General features: G+C 42.6%; 1 long non-coding RNA gene across 2 annotated transcripts in view; it reads left to right on the forward strand.

Annotated features, from left to right (window-relative positions):
- The first annotated feature begins 526 nt into the window (after positions 1–526).
- LOC311597132 overlaps positions 527–21,173 on the forward strand; it is a 31,800-nt gene continuing 11,153 nt past the window's right edge. The window contains exons 1-2 of one of the 2 annotated variants that reach the window (XR_014779106.1): positions 527–707; positions 1,503–1,735. This is a non-coding gene — a long non-coding RNA (uncharacterized lncRNA). The remainder of the gene's footprint in view (positions 708–1,502; positions 1,736–21,173) is intronic. The other variant, XR_014779107.1, reaches the window with a different exon arrangement.

The following is a 21,173-nucleotide window of genomic DNA, read 5'->3' on the forward strand; positions in this document are numbered from 1 at the left end:
GTGAGGACCACAGAGAGGAAGTTGGGTGAGACTATCATGCCTTCAAGGAAGCTTTAGCAAGGGCACTGGGGAGACCCTGGGTAAAGGTGGGTCCCATATCTCACAGAAGCATCGGTCTCCTGAATGTGCCCTGCATGCTTTGCCATTGCCTGGGACTGTCCGTGGCGACAGAGGCAGAGACAGGCTTTAACCAGATTCCTGAGTGTGAGGACTTTTCTTCATGTAGCTCATAATTTTGCCATGTTTTCATCCTGCATCAAAGGCAACTCATATAGGGTGGGGTTGGCGTGATTACTAACAGATTTCAGGACACACAACCTTTATTTCTGAAGGAGAGGTAAACATGTTTTTGTTTAGCTACAAGTGGGGGATGAGAAAAAAAGACTTGTGAGAGAACAGGTGATGTTTATCCTCTTAGAAGTCAAACCACCATGCGGGGGAGATTGGCTATTAAGCAGCTGAAAAACATCCTTGAACTAATGCTGAGAGGGCGTATGAATGTGAGCCAAAAACAGGAGGCGGCGCCTTTGGAGACTTGGGATAGTTTTGCCTGTTCATTGCTCCAGTTCGAGATGCTCCTCGAGAGAACCGCTTGAGGGAAGGCTTCAGGGCTCCTGGCTCTGGCTGAGGTTCTGGGTCCTGGTTGCTCCAGGTTCTGGTAGAAGAAATCTTGCTGATTACGCCAGGAGAATTGTTCCTCAGAACTGGTATCCTTATGGTTTTGTTATTGTATTCTTAAATCTCCTTTTCCTATTGTTTAGGTTAGTCGGGTTATAAGTGAGGTGCTCTCGGTTAATAAGTTCGTAATAAACTATATTTGCTAAGAAAATTGGGCCTACATGTTCCCATGGTCCTCACTTGATCACTCTCCTCACAAAGCCCCTATAGGACAGATCTAATGATTATTGGATATTGCTCTTTGGATAAGTATAACAGACATGGGTGGATAACTGCCAGAAACTGAACTATTAGCAATCCTGTCTAAAAATTGTAACTAGAGATGGGTAGGATATGGTGGAGCACATCCTATGGTTAAGAGCATATAGTGTTCTTGCAGAGGACCTGAGTTCAATTCTCAGCATCCACAATGGGTGGCTCACAACTGCCTGTAACTCCAACTCCAGGTGAATCCAACACTTCTGGTCTATACACACATGCAAACACACACACACACACACACACACACACACACACACACACACAGTTACTCTCTCTCTCTTAAAAATAATATTAAAAACTCTTTATGCCTCTGGGGAACAAAGACTCAGTTGTTATCCAAAGGAAGTGAAGCTCAAAGACGAGCAAAACTCAAGTGCAGATATTTAATTATGAACTACAAATAAAAATTAAATTGCCAGAGAAAATGAAGATAGAAAAGGCAAAGAAAGAAAGCAAAAGTTGAGAGAAGAGAGAATGGCCTTCAGACGCTTTGTTATAGGGGCTGTGAAAAGTCTTGCGAATGGGGAATTTCCTTGACTGGATTTCCCTGTTCTACTGCCCAGGTTCTGTGTTCCATCTCTGCATGCCAAAGAGGTGCAGGCCATGACAAAAGGTGGCCATGACAATGCCAGACCTGTTAGAGAACTGGGAAAATGAGCTGGCTCTTCTTTTTCTGCTAAGGGCTCTTCAGTCTGACTCAAGCACGAGAGTGGCCAACTTGGAGCCATCTCAAAGGAATGAACAGAAGTGGTCAACGTGCCTCACGAGCTTGTGTGCTGCATGATAGGAGTTAGAGGTGAGTATGGGGCAACGGGGCCAATAGTGGAAAGTGAGAGTATCGTGCAAGTTTCAAATAGTGTCCGCTTCTAAGTCTTGTCCCCTTCTTTGTTTTATGACACTGAGAGGTAATTAATTGATCTGTGGAACCTTTGAGGTAGAGACAGAAGTGCCTGTGGCTTCCACTGATAGATCAGGAGCAGAAAATGGAAAGAGAACAAGGTCCTAGTGAACCTTGTCTAGATTCGCACCAAACTCTCTGTTCTTCATGTGTTTTTCCCAAAGGTGAATAGAAATGTCACTTGTGATGGTCTGCCCAGGGTCATGGAACCCAAGGGATCATTTCTGTCACACCGTAGCTTATTTATTTGAGGACATAGAAAAACAAGGTCTCCTTGTGTACCTCATCACTTGCTGGAGTGAATTAATTAAGTGGCACAGTGGGAGGCGGCTCAGTTAAATGTAGCCAGGGGCCAGAGCTCAGCTGGGGTCTTTTGGTTGACCTGAAAAGTACCAGATATAAAACTGTGGTCATTGTTGGTATATTTTATGGCTACATGGTGGTGTCAAACCCTCTCCATAGGGATAACCTAAGTAATTGTGAATAGAATCTACAACAGAAGCAATGATAGACTTGGGAGAATGTTCCCAGTCACCAAGAGACATGAAAAGGGGACTGTCTATGCTTATTAGAGGTTTTTTTTTCTTTTCAAAAATTATCTCATAGACTCTCAGGAATTCAAAATTTTTTGTTATCACTGTATCTTAAATGCTAGTGTATTTCTGGGAGAAGACCAAACAGCCACTAGAGTTAAAGATTAAGCCTACTCTTTGTTGAAGAACAGTTAGAGATGTTGCCCAGACATTTCAGTTGGGAATTGTGTCTTTAAATTTTGCTTTCTATTGAGAAAACTTCTTGCATTTAATGCCAATTAGGCTGGCTATTCAGGTGATACATGGGCTGCTTAAATTATCCACACCTCACTGGCTTCTTCTCCACACAAAGGAACTTTACAAAGAGGCTCTCACTCTTTCCTTAAGAGGGCTAGGATCAATGAGTGAGTGTAGAACTCACAGAAATTGCAATGGTAGGCTTTTTTTTTTAACCCAACAAATTGGGTCAAATAGTTTCAACCCACATTGCTTCATGTATTCCTTAAGACTAAAATTAGAATAAAGCATTTCCAGAAAGAAAGGTCAGATCTGAGGAAACCAGGATATTCTTAGCTATTTAAGTTATTATATCACTTTGCTTTCTTTCCTTTTTTACAGTGTGTGTGCATGTGTGTGTGTGTGTGTGTGTGTGTGTGTGTGTGTGTGTGTGTGTGTTTAGAGGTGTGTGGACAGATGTGCATATGTGTAGATGCCAGAGGTTGAGGGTGAGTGTCCTACTTGGCTGCTCTTTTTTTTTATTCCCTAAGTCAAAGAGCTGCAAGAATCCTCCAGTCTCTGTCCCCCAACTCTGGGCTTCCAGGCGTTACTGCCATGGCCAGCTTTTACATAGGAATCTAAGCTGGGGTTCTCTCCTGCTTAAGTAATGGAGCTTCCTTCCAAGCCCAAACTCCTTTGCCTTGAGGTCAAGCAAGGGAAATGGAAATTAGGTTTTTAAGCACAAAGCATGAGATGATAGAGCATTAGATATGCGTTTCTTCCAGTTAAAAAAATTATGTACATACTATCTAGCTTTTAAAAACATGGAAAAGTGTCAATGATGTTGGGTTCCTGATGACGGGTCCGTGTATATGGTCAGTGTTCTATGCTGTGCGCCGAGAACTTTCACAAAATCTTAAGGAGAATGACAGAGCATATGGTTTCCATCTTGGGAACAAGTCTGACCCTAAAGGATTAGCTTGGACAGGCTTGCCTCCCAGCAAATCACACGTATGCCAGAAGCCTCTGAGAACAACGTTTGCTTAAAGGAAGCATGCTTCCACCCCCGCTGTCCGCCCACCCACCCTCCACGGTCACCATCTCTGCTATTAGGATATTCTTTATTCTGTCTGTTTCAACAATAGCTGGAATACTGCAGGCTCTTGGATATTTTTGGCCTCTTCTGAGTCCTTAACTTAAGTGGTAGTTTGGAGAAGTTAGTAGACTTTCACATTTTTCTTTTCATGGTTGAAATTCCGATTGGCATTCTGGAATGGCTGGTAGATTTCTCTCCAGTGTGGTCTGATGGTTATCTAGAGACTCTAAGGGAAACAGGAGGCAGGGCCATGGTGCGGAGGAGCTGAGTGCTCCCCTCCCGCACAGAATGCAGGGCCACAGAGCTGAGTGCTCCCCTTCCCCATTCACTACTCTGCTCTGGTGTCCTCTGACTGAGGGTTTTCCTTCCCTGACGGCCTTATCTGAAGTAGCACCCCATTATTCTCTCCCTGTTTCCTCAATCCAGTTTTTTTCTTCCAAAAAAATCAATCATTGCCTGACAAATTGCAACTCATTGCACGTCTCTCCACTTAGAATCTTCTCTCTGAGAGTGGGGGTCGGAGGGCATAGTTTGTATCCACAGTTCTAGAATCTTTTCTCTGAGAGTCAGGGTGAGAGGGCATAGTTCGTATCTACAGTTCTCCAATTTCAATCCCCCCCTTTTTTTTTTGAGATGAGGATTTTGGTATATTGCCAAGGCTGATCTTGGCCTCTTGTTTTAGTGTCACACAGTGTGACAACAGGGTGTCTTTTCCTTTAACAGAAGACCCAGAGCTCAAGGGACCCTCCTGCCTCAGCCTTTTGAGTAGCTGGGATTGTAGGTGCATGAATCTCTAGTTTTATCACAGAATTGGAATCTCCAATGGGGATTGTTAAAGATGGGCTCTATATAGCTCAGGCTAGCCTCAAACCTGTAGTCCTCCTGCCTCATTTTCCCAAGTGCTGGAATTATAGGCATGGGTTTTCATCTTCTGCCGTCTTGTCTTCTTAGAAGGGGAATGTAAGAGCGAGAGGATAACAATCAGGATGTAATGTGAATAGATTATAATAAATAAAAAATCTTTTTAAAAGGAGGCTCAGCCTTCAGTTAGATAAATAGTTCCTTCTTGTTAGTCGCGTTCAAAGTAAACACTGTTGTGAGAGACACTTTTAGTAGAGTTGGAGAGTTTGCGGCATCGGAATGAGCACCAGGAAGCCTTTCTATTGTGTTGATTTCTAGAAACTCAGAGAAACAGAATATTAGCAAAGTACCTCGGATTCTCCCCTCCAGCCATGGCTGATTGTTTCCTACTGATATAAACACAACGAGCCATCCACCACAGAGAGGAAGAGAGCAAGTAACTGAATGCCAGAGAGTCAGAACAGAACAATCCTAGGTATTATTAGTAATGTGCTATATTTTTGTAAAGCCATAGTTTCCAAATGACACAAGTGATCTCACTTTTCTTGGAATTATTCTGCAGTGGACAGTTGGGTGTTTAAGCACATTGGGTAAGTTCAACAATTTGTGTTTCCAGCTGTATAGCAAAATGTTGGTCCAGACTGAGCGTACATACTCCCCATGGCTAAGATGACTTCTAATCGGCACACATATGCCTATAATTCTGCTTGTACACATGCACACGTGAGTGCATGCACACACATGTACACAGAAACGATGACTGAATGAACAAGCCTATGTACTGGAATCCATCCAAAAGAAGCCATGCTGCCCCAGTGTACCCAGATGTTTGGGGGAGTTGGGGTCTGGGGTGTTTTTGAGGCTCTGTTTTGGTGTCAGATTGAGAGGAGATAGAGCAACCATTAATTTAACAGCGCATCTGGGATCTTTAAAGCCAGAAACAACTAGACAATTTATCAATCTTAATTTGCTCGTACTGCCGTTAGACAGAGGAGACCTCTGGTAAGCACTGACAGGAGCCAGATGTTCTCCATTCGCCTGATATCACACACACCACAGCGCTGTACAGCTCCCACCCCCAACTTCCTCAGCCCCCGCTCATGCCTGAGCTCTTGACCTTGGGCCTGGTGTTAGTGCCTGCACAGGGAGGAGGCACTGAAGCACACTTACTCAGTATCCCCCGGGCAACCCTCCTTGCAACAGAAAATTAGCCTCTTCTGAGCCATTGGTACTGGGGCACCAAGCTAAAACTTTTTATTGAATAAACATTGGGGCACCCAATTAAAGGGTTGAGAAGGAACTGGTCAGTCCTTTCAGTGTTTAGGATACACACAGATATCCAAACAGGTTAGCCATATTTGAGGTCAGTAGAAGGGTGATTGGAGACAGGGATTGAATCTTCTATGTATTGCTTCCTACAGTTTCTTATAAAATGCCATATATAGCAATGCTCAGTTCATGTGAAGGGCTGCGTGCAATTACTGAGCTTGCACCAAGTAGACTAGTTTCATGCCATTCCTGTTATACAGACACACAGACACAGACACAGACAGACACAGACACACACACACACACACCCACCCACACACACCCTATTATATTTTCTATTCTTTAGGCTGCTCATTTCCTGTTCCATGCCCATTCTGAGCTAAGGGTGGGTCATGTGAAAGGATTTAAGACAGATAGCATTTTTGACTCTGAAAACTTTATCATGTGGTTGAGATGAAGAGTCATAAAAACAGGGGAGAGAATCACTGGGCTTTGTGAAAGTGGATAGCCTAAGTTTTACTCTAGCCTGGGGCTCAGGGAAGAAGAAATAACATTTGTTTGGATTTCTAATGAGAAGGGGCCAGCTTGGGAAGCTCACCCCCTCAATCGACTTTATAGAGCATCTGAGCCAGGAGGAGATTTGATTGAGAGAGAGAGAGAGAGAGAGAGAGAGAGAGAGAGAGAGAGAGAGAGAGAGAGGGAGGGAGAGAGAGAGAGGAGGGAGAGGGGAGAAAGGGGGAGGAAGAGAGAGGGAGGGGGGGGAGAGACTTTTATTATCTTAGTGGAGACCAGAAACATAGACAAAAGCGCGTTTGTTTATGCTACACGTGGGCATGAGGTTCATGACATTTGCACTGTTGTTTTGAACTAAATTGTTTTATTTCAAAGGCCTCAGAAAATGTCTAAGAGCTCCCAGTGAATGGTCAAACAAAAATGATTACTCACAGATTCTAAGTGAATTCAATGATTTCTTCAATGGGCTCTGCGGAAATATGTCCTCAGGCTGCCAAGTTTCCTAGTGACAAAAGATGAAGGAATAGAAACTGAGGCAAAGGTCTTGAGGTTCTCCAAGTGTCTTCTTGGAAACGCTATTTTGATATGGTATTACTAGGTCTTAAAGGCCCTCCAAAGAAGTTGTTGAAGCAGCACATTTAAAAATAGTGGGAGGTTTACATACAATAGCACCTTGAGAGCTACCATCCTGCCAACATACATAGTGACTCTCCAAGGAATTACAGTAGTAAGCATTTCTTAAGTATATTTAATGATAGAAACCTTTTTTTTTTTTTTTGGCAAGAAAATTTGGGGGACTGGTGCACTGAGAAAGTGAGGAATGGCCTGTGATGTTCAAAGTAAGACCAACCTCAGGAGGGTGCTTCATTGTGTCATTACCGTGGCTGAAGCATTATGTTGGGCTGAGTAATTTTTATCAAAGACCAGCCTTATGTCTTGCATAAATGTGTGCTTACCTCTGACCTACAGTAGCATTAAGAAAATTTTAGTTGTGTAAATAATCACAACTAAAAATATTTTTCTAATCAAAAACATTATTGCTGGGGGATGAAGGGATGGCTCAGTGGTGGAGAATGCTCTTCTAGAAGACTAGGGTTCAGTTCCCGGCACCTACATGGTGGCTCGGAACCATCTGTAACTCTAGTTCTAGGGGGTCCAACACCCTCCTCTCGCCGCCTCAGGCACCAGATGCACACACATGGTGCACATGCAGGCAAAACACCCATATATAGAAAATAACAGTAATTAAAATATCATTATTAGTGTGTGTGCATGCACTGAGCAGGTGTGTGCACCTGCCACAGTGTGCATGTGAGGTCAGAAGGATTCGTTCTCTCCTTTGTCACTTAGATGGGTCCAGGGGGAATTAAGTGCAGGTCGTCACGCTTGTGCAGCAGGTACCTTTCCCACCAACCCATCTACTGCCCTTTCTAAGTTTTACTTGAGATTAAAATTATCCATTAGAGTCTTTAAAATGGAATAGAGCCACACAGTGCCTGAGTGCCCACGTGATGGCTTCTAACAATATGTGCAAGCTACATCTATGAAAGTGCCAGGCAATTCATCGTGTCCATCCGACCCCGTTTATCTTGTTTGGTTTATCAGCCCATCTTGGAAACACACTTTCACCAAGCTGACCTGACTAGTTATATATACTTGGAAAACATTCCTTTGGAAATTACTCTCCTAGTGTTCTGCGCAGCCCAGAAAGGAAGTGGTAATAAGACTCTGCTGTTTCATCACCATGTTTTCCTTCAGATAGCTTCCAGGGGTGTTATTGGCTAGTAAAGGACTGAGAAAAATCTCCTGTGGGCATTCCAAAACTTCCTTCCAATTCTTTTAGTTTCTTATAGGGCAAGAAACACATGAATTTTCCATCCTTAGAGGTAAAAAAGACAAAAATCTAAGAAGAAGAGAGAAGGGAGACGTGTATTTTCTTCATTGCCACTGGTTAGATGTCTGCCATGTCCAAGCAATACTGTTGGGTTTTTCAGACTGGGAAAGCACATGCGGCCTTAGCTATTAGGACACTGACAGGGGAAAAAAGGGAAGTATCTGCTTGATTGATTAGCTATGAGGCTGATAAAGGTGATTGATTAGCTACGAGACAGATAAAGACAAATTCCAGATAGTAACCACAGGTGAGAGTTTCCGATGAAGACTTCCTGGGCTCTGGCATTTGATGGGCTGTGGAGAATGAGTGGAAATGGATCCTGAAGACAGTGAGCTATGAAGTTCCACGGGGGAGGGAAAATAAAATCAAATATGTGGACTAAAAGGATGTTCCCTAGGAACTATGGACTAGGTAAATTTTTGTAAATATTATCATGCTCTTACCTCATGCTGTCAATTAGAAACCAGGAGGCGTACTGACACCTCAATTTCTATCATTCTCTGTGTGACAGGTGGCTCAAGCCTATGCATCTTAGCTCTCAAGTGTATTTCAATTCCATAACTGGTTGCTTCCTGTTTCAGCTTTCCCAGCCTGCCTTGCAATCATATGTGACTTACATTCTTCTTTTCTGCTTGGGTAGTTTCTGATGTGCTCTCCACACTAGGCAAAGGAAAACCTCCCAGACAGCAAATCGAACAGTGTAGAAACCTTCCATAGAGGTCCATGGTCATTGGGATAGGACCCATATGCCTCACCAGGGCCTGGTTCCATTTTCAATGTTGTTCTTACAAACCATGTGAGCAGCTGTGTTGACTCACGTGACCAAACCTCAGTTGTCTCACTGAAAAATTGGGTGTTGTTGCCATCATTAACGTGCCTGCCACTGTTGCCTCGCTAGGTCTAGATCCTTGCTCCAGCTTTTGTTTGCAACTGAATTATGTTCTCTATTGTCCTTACATCCATTGGGTATCCTTTTCTGTCCCTCCTTCCATCTGAATATCCAGACACAGTTACAGCATCCTCTCCCCTTGGGAGTTTGCCAGAATCCCCTGTTCTGTTTGGTCCCCAGGGCTCACTGGGTCTCTCTGCCCCTATCCCATGGTTCTTTTTCTGCTCCATATCTGGCTATTTCCCTAGAACAAATTCCCAGAAGTGCAACTGCTACTTAGATAGCATATGCACTTTAAATCCAGAAGCTCACTGTCATCTTGCCCTCTAGAAAGGGGGTATCAAGTTACATCCCCACAAACAGTAGACAAAGAGCCTCATTTTCCTCCATCTCGCTGTGCATAGCCAGTATCACTCCTTTTAAGTTGCCCATCAGATAGGTGAATATGATATATCATTGTTGCTTAATTTGAGTTTCTCTGATCTGTAATAGGGTTTTTACAATATCTCCCTTTCCCTTTGTGAATTGCCTTTGTCTTTTGCCCATTTTCTCATGGGGGTTTCTGTCTTACTTACAAGATGCCCTTCTCTATTGGTCTCCAGAAAGACCTATTGCAAATCCTTTTTACATCTTGTTAGTGAGCTTCAACCTTATTAGGTATGCCCTATGCGTTTTTCTGTCATAGGGGTTAAAACTGTTACGGTGTTGAGTTTGTTTCTACCTTTTCTTTCACAGAATCAATCTCTCTCTCTCTCTCTCTCTCTCTCTCTCTCTCTCTCTCTCTGTGTGTTATATGCACACACAGATCTGTGGAGACCAAGAGATCTTCTGGAACTGAAGTTATAGGCAGTTGTGAGCTGCCTGAATTGGGGGCTGGGAAGTGAACCCCTTTCTCTGCGTGTGCATCAAGTACTTTTAACTGCCGTCTTTTCTCTCAGCCCCATGGTTTCCTGTTTAGCCAGCTATCTCAGTGGGCCTGCTGCTATACACCTGTCATGCCAGCGCCCAGAGGTGGACCTTGAGGATAATAATGGGTTCATGACTAGCCAGCTACAAAGTAGACTTTATTCCCAAAACCAGAACAAACAACAGTGTACATACACACACACACACACACATACACACACACACACACACACGCACACACACACACACACACCACAAAAGAAAGATAGAAAGAAAGAAAGAAAGAAAGAAAGAAAGAAAGAAAGAAGGAGAGCCTTCACACATCCTTCATGGTGGGATTAATTTTAAAATTTCTCAATTGTCTTTCAGTAGTTCTATGAGATTATCATTATGTTTTCTTAGATTTACACCTCTAATCATAGTTTATTTGCTTATAAGATATAAAATAAGCCTCCATCTTCATATTATCTTAAATGAGTGCCCCATTGTCTGAATGGTATTAGACAGCCTTATTTTCTCCATATAGTGTCAATTAAAATGCTCCATACAGTAAATCTGTGCGTGTGCTTTTGAGTCTTTTCCTGTCTGTGCTCTTATATGTAGTTTCATCTTTTGTACATGAAACACCAATTTAAAATATTTGCATTATACACCAAATCTAGGGTGAGGTGTGTGTCTGTGTGTGTGTGTGTTCCTGTGGCCTTCACTGATTTCCACTGGTCTGTCCTTCCATTTCTGTGACTTCTACACTACATTTTAGTTAACATGGAAGGACAGTGCATTTTGAAAACTTTCAACCTCATTTCCTATAATTTTCCTATAGCCATGCCCTTGTCATATGTGGTGAGGAGAGGATACACAAACCTCCGTGGTCCCACGAGATGCTTCTGAGCTGGAGATGCTTTGGGTGACTAGCGCAGAGTATCCCCTCTATTGAGGTAATCTTAAAAAAAAACCTCAGTATGGGTATTGGCTTAAGATCTGAGGATACTTTTGAGCTCTTGGGTCTTGGTGCTGGCCTGCAGCTTTGGGAATATTCATGTGCGCTTGGACAAGTTTGGAAGGATGAAGGTTCTAGAGATTAGCCATGCATTTTCTAAAGACTGGCTAAGCATAGAGATAAAGGCATGACATGTGAAGGCAAAGCAGAGAAAGAGTGACACAAAGATCAAGAGCATCTGTTACCTTTGTTGTCATGTCCTCTACAGAGGGAAAGTTTTCACATTCACAAAATTTTGGTACCCACGCTGTTTTACTTCCTTCAAATGAGAATGTGAGGAATGACAGATTGCAAACACAAACGCTAGTGACAAGAACACTGTGTGAACTATTCGTGTACAGAACAAGTTTCTGTTTATTCACACTATAACATTCTTCTAATATTTTGGGGGCAGGAGGAGAAGGATTTTACCCCAGGACCTTATATGGGTCCCATTCCTACCCTTTCTGGAACAGAGGGCACTTGAGTTCGCCCACCCTGCCGTCATTCATCCATTCACGGTTCTACCCACCAAGACTGTCTCCTTATCTTAACTCAATCCAGCTTCTCGAAATACCATCTGCCAGGCCAGATGAGGAAAAGGCAGCAAATGAGGTTTGGATTAAGGCTTTAAGGAAGCCCTGCTACAGAACTGATCTGTGACGAGAGGGTGGTATACAATTACACAGGTCAAATTCCAGCCAGGGAAGACTTGGGCTAACCCTTCCAAAGCCTGTGCTCTCCCAACGATCAGTGGATTTCCTTCAGGCAGGTTATTCCCTTGGGGCACAGCCATCTTATGCTATTGCACATTTTTTTTTTTTTTTGTGATGACCAGATTGAACCTATAAATAGAACTCACATGACCGTGCTCTTCTGGGAACTAGGAACAAATCAGCCCTGCATCGGCCTTAATAGGTGACATCTCAGATTCTCCTTCATGAGCAAAGACACATTTTTGAGTGTGTGTGGGAGGGGGCGGGGGTGGCGAGTGTTCACCAGAAACTGCGCACGGCATGGAATTTCCCTAAAATGCTGTGACAGTGTCAGGATGTCTGCAGGCATCTGATTTCTGCTCTGAGTTTACAAAAATGAATCCCAGATTTTTCTTGTAGAGATATAAACAGAATTACTTGCATGTAGAGGCACAGACAGGGCAAGTAACAATGGGCACTTCATTAGCTCCCAATTGTGTTGTGTTATTGGGAGGGGCTTGCATTCTTGAATTCAATTAGTCCTCAGGGAAGGGAAAACATGACTCCTACAGGTTCACCCTTCTGTGGGAGCATGGCTGGCTTGACCATGGATAGTCTGAAACAGATCCTTCTTTCCATACCAGAATGTGGCTAAGCCTGCAAGGAGGGCATGGACCATAGCTTTTCCTCCATTTCACTTTACTCTTTTGACTGACTGTCAGCTTGTTCTTATTATATATCTGAGAGAGAGAGAGAGAGAGAGAGAGAGAGAGAGAGAGAGAGAGAGAGGGAGAGAGAGAGAGAGAGAGAGAGAGAGGACTCTGTCTTAGTGGTGAACTTGCTGGCTTCTTGGAGATGTCAGGATAAGCGCTGAGCCCCAGAAAGGCAGAGGCAAACACAGAATCCCTGCCTTACCAGTGGGCGATGGGAAGGGTGGAGAAATAGCCCAGAATGACATCTGGGAAGCTTTGAGAACACAGAGAAGGGTCAAGCAACCTAGAGCAGGGAGAGGGTGGCAGGAGAGCAGACACCAGACACCTTCAGGACACGGGGATGTCACACTGACGTTGGGAACAGAAGAAGTAGAGATAAAACAGGAATTTTAGATTGGCATTCCAGGCAGGGAGTGGATCAGCACTGGCAAAGCCATAGAAATAGGGTAAAAACCCAAAGGGGGGAGACAGAAGGCGCTTGTGGAAAAGGGGGTATCTGAAGGAGCGTGGACACTGCCGGTGGTGTGGAGAACCTCACAGCATTGTTCTGAAGGCAATGTGTAGCCTCTGAGAAGTGCATAGAGGAACTGGAGTGGAGGGCAAATGACACATGATCTGATTCGTACCTTGGTGATAACGACGTCAAAACACTGAAAAAGATTAGAAAGAGACTGGCGTTAGTGGCAGCAGTTGGCAAAGCTGCGTTGAATCCAAGGAATGCAGCAGACCTTGAGGAGCACAGAAGCTCAGGGATGCCCTGAACAGATATTTCAGAAGTGAAGCTGCAGAGAGGAGTCTAGAACGACTTGGGTGCTTGGGGCTCCAAAGGCAGAACTATTGACTGAAATGGAGAAGTAAGGGGGAGGGGAGGCAGAACTGGCTGTGATGAAAGAAGGTGAGGTTGTACCCAAGTTGGATATGTGGCCAAGAGTAATGTGTGTGTGTGTGTGTGTGTGTGTGTGTGTGTGTGTGTGTGTGTGTGTGTGAGAGAGAGAGAGAGAGAGAGAGAGAGAGAGAGAGAGAGAGAGAGAGAGAGAGACAGAAGAGAGAAGTTTACATGTGTGTGTCTGTGCGTCCATGTCTGTGTGAATTTAAATATATATGTGTGTTACTGATGTGTCTATGTGTTTGTATCTGTATGTGAACGTGGATGCATATGTGTGCATGAGTGTGCCTGACTGTGCGCATGCCTGTGTGTGTGCAGACCAAAGGGATAACCTCAGATGTTGTTCCTCAGGAGCTGACCACCATGTCTTTGAGAAAAGGTCTTTCATGGGTCTGAAGCTCTCCAGATAGGCTAGCTTGGCTGCCAGTGAGCTTCCTGGTGTTGGGGTTATCAACGTGCTCCCATGACTGCCTTGTTTACATGGGCTCTGGGCACCAAACACAGGTCCCTATGTTTGCAAGATAGCCCACCTCTTCAGCCTCATAATTTCCTTTAACATGTTTTTGTACCTGTAGCTCAGGTATAACTGTGGACCTAGAGATATTACCCCCCTTCTCAGGCTCCAGAAACTTCTACTTCACCCTCTATCGATGTATTTTCTGACTGTATTTTGTGTTGTTTGTGTTTTCTCTCATATGGTATTATTGGTCCCCATGTCTCTGGATTTGTTCACTTACCATCATGTCTCCAGGCTTCATCTGTGTTGCTGCATAGACGAGAATATCTTTCCTTTTTAAGACAGCAACATCCCATTGTCTCTGTAGACCATCTTTGGCTTGCCCATAGTTCTGTTCATGGGGATTTAGTTGTTTCTGTTTCCTTCAGCATCGGCACGCGAGGATCTGTGTAATTGGTTCAGTTTTCAATCTTAGGGGTAAATACCTGGAACGGGATTGCTTTGCTTATTATTCTACTACCCTTGCTGATCCTGGGGACTTAGTTGAATAAAGGAACAGAAGTGAAATGATTAAAAAATGTATATGGGGTTTTAGACATCAAAAAAGCACACATAGACACATATGTTAGACCTTGTCAGCAATGCAGTCTCAAGCTTGTGTGCCATGAGGAAATATACTGAATAAAGTCTATAGTTACTGGTACTTGTGCTTTCTTTGGGGTAGAAAATTAATTAGTTGTTTACACAATTAGGATGAAGGGCTTAGTTGAAATTTACATTTTATGGTCATGTGTTGTAGCACAGCATTATCTTCCAGGATAAATATAAATGTTATTTCTGAAGAGGGAGGACAGTGGGCTGAGGAGAAGGGAGTAGATGGTGCTCCTGTCAGCACCTCATTAAAAAGGAGTTTTCCAAGGTCACGTCTTTCAGGGGCATATGAGCCTTGTACGATAGCAAGGACAACATGTGGTTTGAGCTACAGCAGCATTGAAAGAATTTTAGTGATTGTGTACAAAACCCTTTGACCTGTGCCCTAAGACATACCCCAAGCCTTGAATGCCTTTAAAAATTACCTCATTATGGCTGGATGAAAGATGGGTACTTTTCTGTCTACCTCCTCTAAACAGAGACGCCATGGCATCATGTGATCAGGATCACATGGCCGAGAGGTTAACTGCAAGCGAAAACTCTTCTACAACGACATATTCATGACAGACACGTCATAATTAAGGTGAGAATTCTTTTCACATAATTGTGATCTTACAGGCAATGTCCCCTTTCTCACCTCTAACTGATTCTGAGCACTTTTTCCCTTCCCACTATTTCAACTATCAGGATGTTAAAGCTAACGTGACTAAGATGTAAAGGATCACAACTGCTACCCCAAGAGGGGGTGGGGAATCATGGGAAGGAGCCGGAGTTGTGCATGAAGAGTCCAGGCCACCTGCTTTTATGTCATGGCCATGTGCTTCAGCTGGGACTCTGGGTAGGAAGTGCTGCCATGCCATGTCTGCTATGGCATGCTATGTCTGCCATGCTTTATTGAAGTGTCTCTTTCCCAGTGTCCCAATCACACGGACACAGAGTGTAAAAACGGCACTAAAGAAAAGAGCTGGCTCCACAATCAATATTTTTTCAAGCCAACTGGAGAACAATAATACTGCCATAGAAGTAGATTGATGATTATTTGTTATTGGTTCACCACTAAGACTGCAAGTTTTGTGAGGGAAGGGAACATTTTGTTAACCATTGTATGTTTGGTGGGTAGACAGTGTTTGGCATGTTGTCCTCAATGGCCACTGAATGGCTGAGTGATTGAGTCAGTGAGCTAGAATTTGGCAAAACAAAACAAAACAAAAACCCAACATAAACCAAACAAAACCAAGCAATACAAAACAAACCTCCACATCCTCTAAAGTAGCATCTTCCTGATGCTGAGACCCTTGAATACAGTCCCTCATGTTGTGGTGATCTCCAGCCATATATTATTTTTATTGCTTCTTCATAACTGTAATTTTGCTACTGTTATAAACCGTAATGTGAATCTCTTGTATGCAGAATATCTGATATATGACTCTGTGAAAGGTCATTCAACTCCTAAAGGGATCATGACCCACAGTTTGAGAACCATGACTCTAACGAATAAGGGAATTCTAAACATAATATTAGGCCTCCATGGAGACAAAATTATAGATGGTGACGACATTTGCCCTTTGGTAGGTAAGGTAGCAGTGTGCAAAAGTTACCCATGATCAAAGCCATGAAACCTGTGACCTTGTCATACAGAAGGGGAATTATGGTTGCAGATGGGACCAGAGCTGCGAATTGCTGATCTTAGTTGAATCAAGTAAGGAGCGCATTCTCATGGACCCAGTGTAGTCATGGAAGCCCTTCAAAGTGAGGGACAGGAGAGAGCAAGCAGTCTCCTGTGCTGCCTTTGAAGGCGGAGGGAAGGGCTGTGAGCTAAGAGATGCTGGTAGCATTTATGTACTAGAAAGGCAAGGAGGCTGATTCTCCCAAGGGTTTCCAGAACATAGTCCTGTTGACACCTTGACTTATGAAGTAAGACAGATTTCAGACCTCTCAACTGTAGAAGAGGGAGACAAATTAGTGTTGTTGCAAGCCAAGCACTTTCTGGTAATTTGTTATAGCAGTAACAATACTTTTTTGTGTAGTTGGTATTTATGGTGTGTGTGTGTGTGTGTGTGTGTGTGTGTGTGTGTGTGTGTGTGTGTGTATGTGTGTGTGTGTGTGTGTGTGTGTGTGTGTGTTTGTATGGGAGGGTATATGTACACATATGAACATGTGGAGGCCCATGGAGGCTATCAAGGGTCTTCCCTACCACCCTCTGTTTTATTCCCTTGAGACAGGGCATTATTGAACCAGAGTCAGGGTTTTTTTTTTGGTTAGGCTGGCCAGTCAGCAAGCTCTATCCTGTCTTCCTCGGGCTTAGGGGAACAAGCATGTGGCTACCTGTTGCCTTTTAGATGGGTGCTGGGGACCCAAACTCAGGTCTTCATGTTTCCCTGGCAAGTGCTGTGATGCACAGAGTGCCTCAGTCCTGTGCATTGGGTTTTACCTGTCTCCTGCTGACTGTGATGATTGATTTTGTTTGTCAGTTGGAGAGGATTATGGCATTCCTGGGAGATTAGTTAAGCATCTCTTGGTTCCTCTATGAAGGATGGTCCAGAGACCATTACAATACAAGGGTTCTGACCTACCCAATAGATGACTCTCTTGATGGATTCATACCATGATGACATGGTAAAAGCTGGAAGGGCAATTCTACTTGGAATAACTAGTTAACTTGTGACTACATCTTGACCTGGACTCTTTTTGTGTTCTTTTTTTTCTTTGTTCCCTGCCCACCAAGAAGCAAACCGCTTCTGCTACAAACTCCTGCCACCGTGATAGTCTTCCCAAGTTCATGGGACTAAAGGATCATTGATTAAATCTGCTGTAACAGAAAAAATAAAGCTTTCAGTCCTTAAGCGCTCCCCTTTCATAGACTTTTGTTATATGTACAGGCAAGACTGGAATGGCTGGGCCTAAGGTATTTATCTGTTTTAGCTGGGCCTGTAAGTATATGCCATTGTGCCCAACCAAAGTGTTAATTGTTACCATAAGGTTGTTTTCTCAATTGTAATAATTTAAAAAAAATGGTTTGTCATCATTAAATAACTTCATTTGGTTTTCACCATATTTTACCAATTTCTTTCTTAAAAGTCCCTCAGATTTTTTTTTAATATGTCAGAGAGGAATATGTTGTTACTGGGTTGTTCAAAATAAAAGAACAAAGAGTACTCTCTCTCTCCGCCCCCAGCTGTCCCCCCCCATCTCTCCTCTTTTATGGATAACCCTTTTAAACTCAGTAAGTCACACAACAAAACAAAGACATGGAAGTGGAAAGGGACATTTTTGGGGTACATATATATGACATACATGTATGAAATCCAAGAATAATAGAAAAGAAATCAGCTCTCATAAATTTAAAAAGAAGACCATGAAGGCTGGTTGGTCTGGTGCCAGTGGGGCTTGCACAAACTGCTATACCAACCAAGGACAATGCATGCAGTAAACCTAGACCCCCAATTCAGATCTAGCCAATGGACAGCTCATTCTCCATGGTTATTGGGAGAGTGTGAGCTACCTCTGACATGAACTCTAGTGCCCACAATTTGGCCACTTCTCCTTGGTAGGGAGGTCTGGTGGCACTCAAAGGAAGGGGAAGCAGGCTATCCCGATGAGACTTGATAGGCTGTTATCATATGGTGGGGGAGGAGGTCCCCTTCTGTCATAGGTCTAGGGAAAGGGAATAAGGTGAAAAAGGGAGGGAGGATGAGAATTGGAAGATACAAGTGAGGGGATAACAATCAGGATATAATCTGAATAAATTATTTAAAAAATTAAAAAAAAATAAAGAAACCAGAACAGGCTTTCTTTCTGTGTGTAAGAGCCTGTTGTATGAGTGTCTTATACTCGATGCTTTCTTTCCAAAGTCATGACCTACTAATTCCAGTTGTTTTCCTTGGTTAGTGAAGAGGGATCGATGTTAACTGTGGTTGACCAGAAAGCCCAAACGGGTCTAAAGAGGCCCTGCCACTCAGACAAGAGCCAATTTCTACAGGAGAGCTTGAGTCTGTTGATGATCTAGTAGTTCAAAGAGGCCAGAATTCTAGATATCAATGCATGGAGAGTTTAAATATATATCAACTTACTTCTAAATCAAGGCATAATATTAGGGATTGAACCCAAGACCTTATGCTTGTTAGGTAAACACTCTACCATTAAGCTAGAGTCTCTGCCTTTTTTCCCCCTGCCTTTTATTTTAAAGTGTAATTTTATTGTATTATTAACAGGTTATATCCCAAGGCGGCCTCAAATCTGCAGCTATCCTGACTCATCTTGTGTCCTGGGGCTTCAGACTTGTTCCACCACATCTGGACCCAGAAAGCCTCTTTGATCATGAGTTTGGTTGGGTTTACTCATGTATTGCTTCATTTGTGGCTGGTTTGAGACATTATTCACATGGAGATGCTCAATCTGTACAGAAGTGACGAGCCCCTAAAAACACTAACGAGGAGAGGCTCACATATACAGTGGAAGGATGGAGGGGAACAAACATACACCGACAAACAAACATCCCTTCTCCAAACCCCTCAAAATGGTGAGACAAAGCTAGACATCCTAAGGTGCACTAGATGAATTATCTAGGGGATGACATGATTCTGAAAGAAAGAGACAACCTAGCTGCGTATGAAAAGTTCATGCCTGTGACATTCTACACGATGAGCAAACACATACAAGTGATTGATTATAGAATATTGTGAATTTTTTTGGTGAAGAATCTAGCATAAGGCAGGTGCCTATTAGTGGAATGTTAATTTCAGAGGAGTCAAGTGCTTAGTGGAAAACATTTAAAGGTGAAGTATCCAGTCCACACTGCTCAGGGGATGTTTGTGACAAGCTACGGTGGTGTCCGTTGGGTCAAAGTCTGTTTGGAGGATGAAGGAGTGAAATTTAGGAAGTCAGCTGTTAAGGAATTTGCTGTGACATTTGTGCCATAAATGAAGAGGGGTATTGCTTCCAGCTGACTTTCCATAAAGGTGCTGTGGCTTCTTCTGCTTTTAAAGAATTCAAACAACGTTATCAGACTCCAGCACATATCTTGTTAGATACTGCGTCCTTCTTGGGGTGATCCGCACTCTTGCTTTCATTAAATTTTAATTTAGCCTACAGAGAAATATGTTTCGCCATGACATCTTCATTCGTGTGTCGCATTCTTCTTTGTTCTACGTGCCCCTCCCCCACACTCTCCTCCAAGATCCCCACCTCCCTCTGGCTGACTCCTTCCTTTGCCCAAATACTTTCGCCTTCTGCTTTCATATCAAATCAATTCTATTAATCTCTCTTTCTGCTTCTAACTTATGATGGCCTTATTAGTCTCATGACACCGCCTACCCTCATTTATACATTCCACGTACGAAAGAAAACAGGTAATATTTGTCTTTCTGAGTCTGGGTTATTTCACTCAACGTAATGATTTACGGTTGTATCTATTTTTATGCACATGTCATCATTTCATTTTTCTTTTACAGCTGAAGGAAACCCCATGTGTATATATGCCATATTTTCTTTAGTCAATCATCTGTTGGTAGACATCTAGGTTGGTTCCATTTCCTGGCTGTTGTGAACAGTACAGCTTCAAATGGGTATAAACGCGAATCTGTGCCATGTGGACTTTCAGACATATGCCTGAGTGGTATAGCTGGATCAAAAAGTAGTTCTGCTTTTTGTTTGTTTTTTGGGAAACCTCTATTCTGATATCCACAGTGACTGCACACATTTCCATCCCCACCAGCACTGGGCAAGAGTTCCTCTTTCTTTACTTCCTCATCAGTATTTGTTGATGTTTGTTTTCTTGGTGATAGGCATTTTAACTAGATTGAGATGAAATGCAAAAGTAGGTTTAATTTGCCAGGATACATGAACACATTTTTCAAATATTTGCTGGTTATTTGTACTTCTCTTTTGGGTGGTTTACTTATTCAGTTAATTGGCTCACTCACTTATTTGATGATGCTTTGTTGTTGTTTAATTTTTGCAATTCTTTATAGAATCTACATGTTACTTCCTTGCCTGATGTGTAGTTGGGAAGGAATTTTTCTAAAGCGGTGGCAGCAGTGGGGGTGTGTTGAGGTGGTTCCTTCACTCTGCTTATTATTTCCTTTACTATGTAGGAATTTATAATTCAGCTAATCCCATTTGCCAATTCTTGGGAATATTTCCCATCTTACTGGAGTCCTTTTCAGAAAGTCTTTGCCTATGTGTATATCTTGAAGTGATATACCCATCTTGCTCTAGCTGTTTCAGGTCTTAGAGTCTTAGTCTTTGATCAATTTTGAATTAATTTTAATTCAGGGTAAGAAATATGGATCTAGTTTTATTTTTCTACATGTGGAAATTCGGTTTGTTAAAGATGTCTGTTCTCCACTGTATGTGTGGATTTACTTCTTAGTCTTCTGTTCTATTCTGTGACTTTACATGTCTATATGTTGTGGTACCTTAAGCATTGCTCTTTCTGCTAAAGATTGTTTTGGATATATATATATATATATATATATATATATATATATATATATATATATATATGGCATGTGTGTGTGTATTTGTGTATGTGTGTGTGCTTTTATGTGAATTTCAGAATTGTTTTATTTAGTTCTGTGAAACTGTCATTGGAATTCTGATAGAAATTATGTTGACTTTGTAGGTTGCATTTAGAAATATGGCCATTTTTACAATATCAATCCTGCCAATCCATAAGCCTACTTTGGTTTTCTATCTTCCAGTGTTTTCTTTGATGTCTTAGAGTTTTCTTTTGAGATATTTCACTTCCATAATTTGGGCTTTTTTCTAGATATTTTAT

This window comes from Acomys minous (genome assembly GCF_964271855.1).
Source record: "Acomys minous genome assembly, chromosome: 5".
In the NCBI taxonomy this organism is placed as follows: domain Eukaryota; kingdom Metazoa; phylum Chordata; class Mammalia; order Rodentia; family Muridae; genus Acomys; species Acomys minous.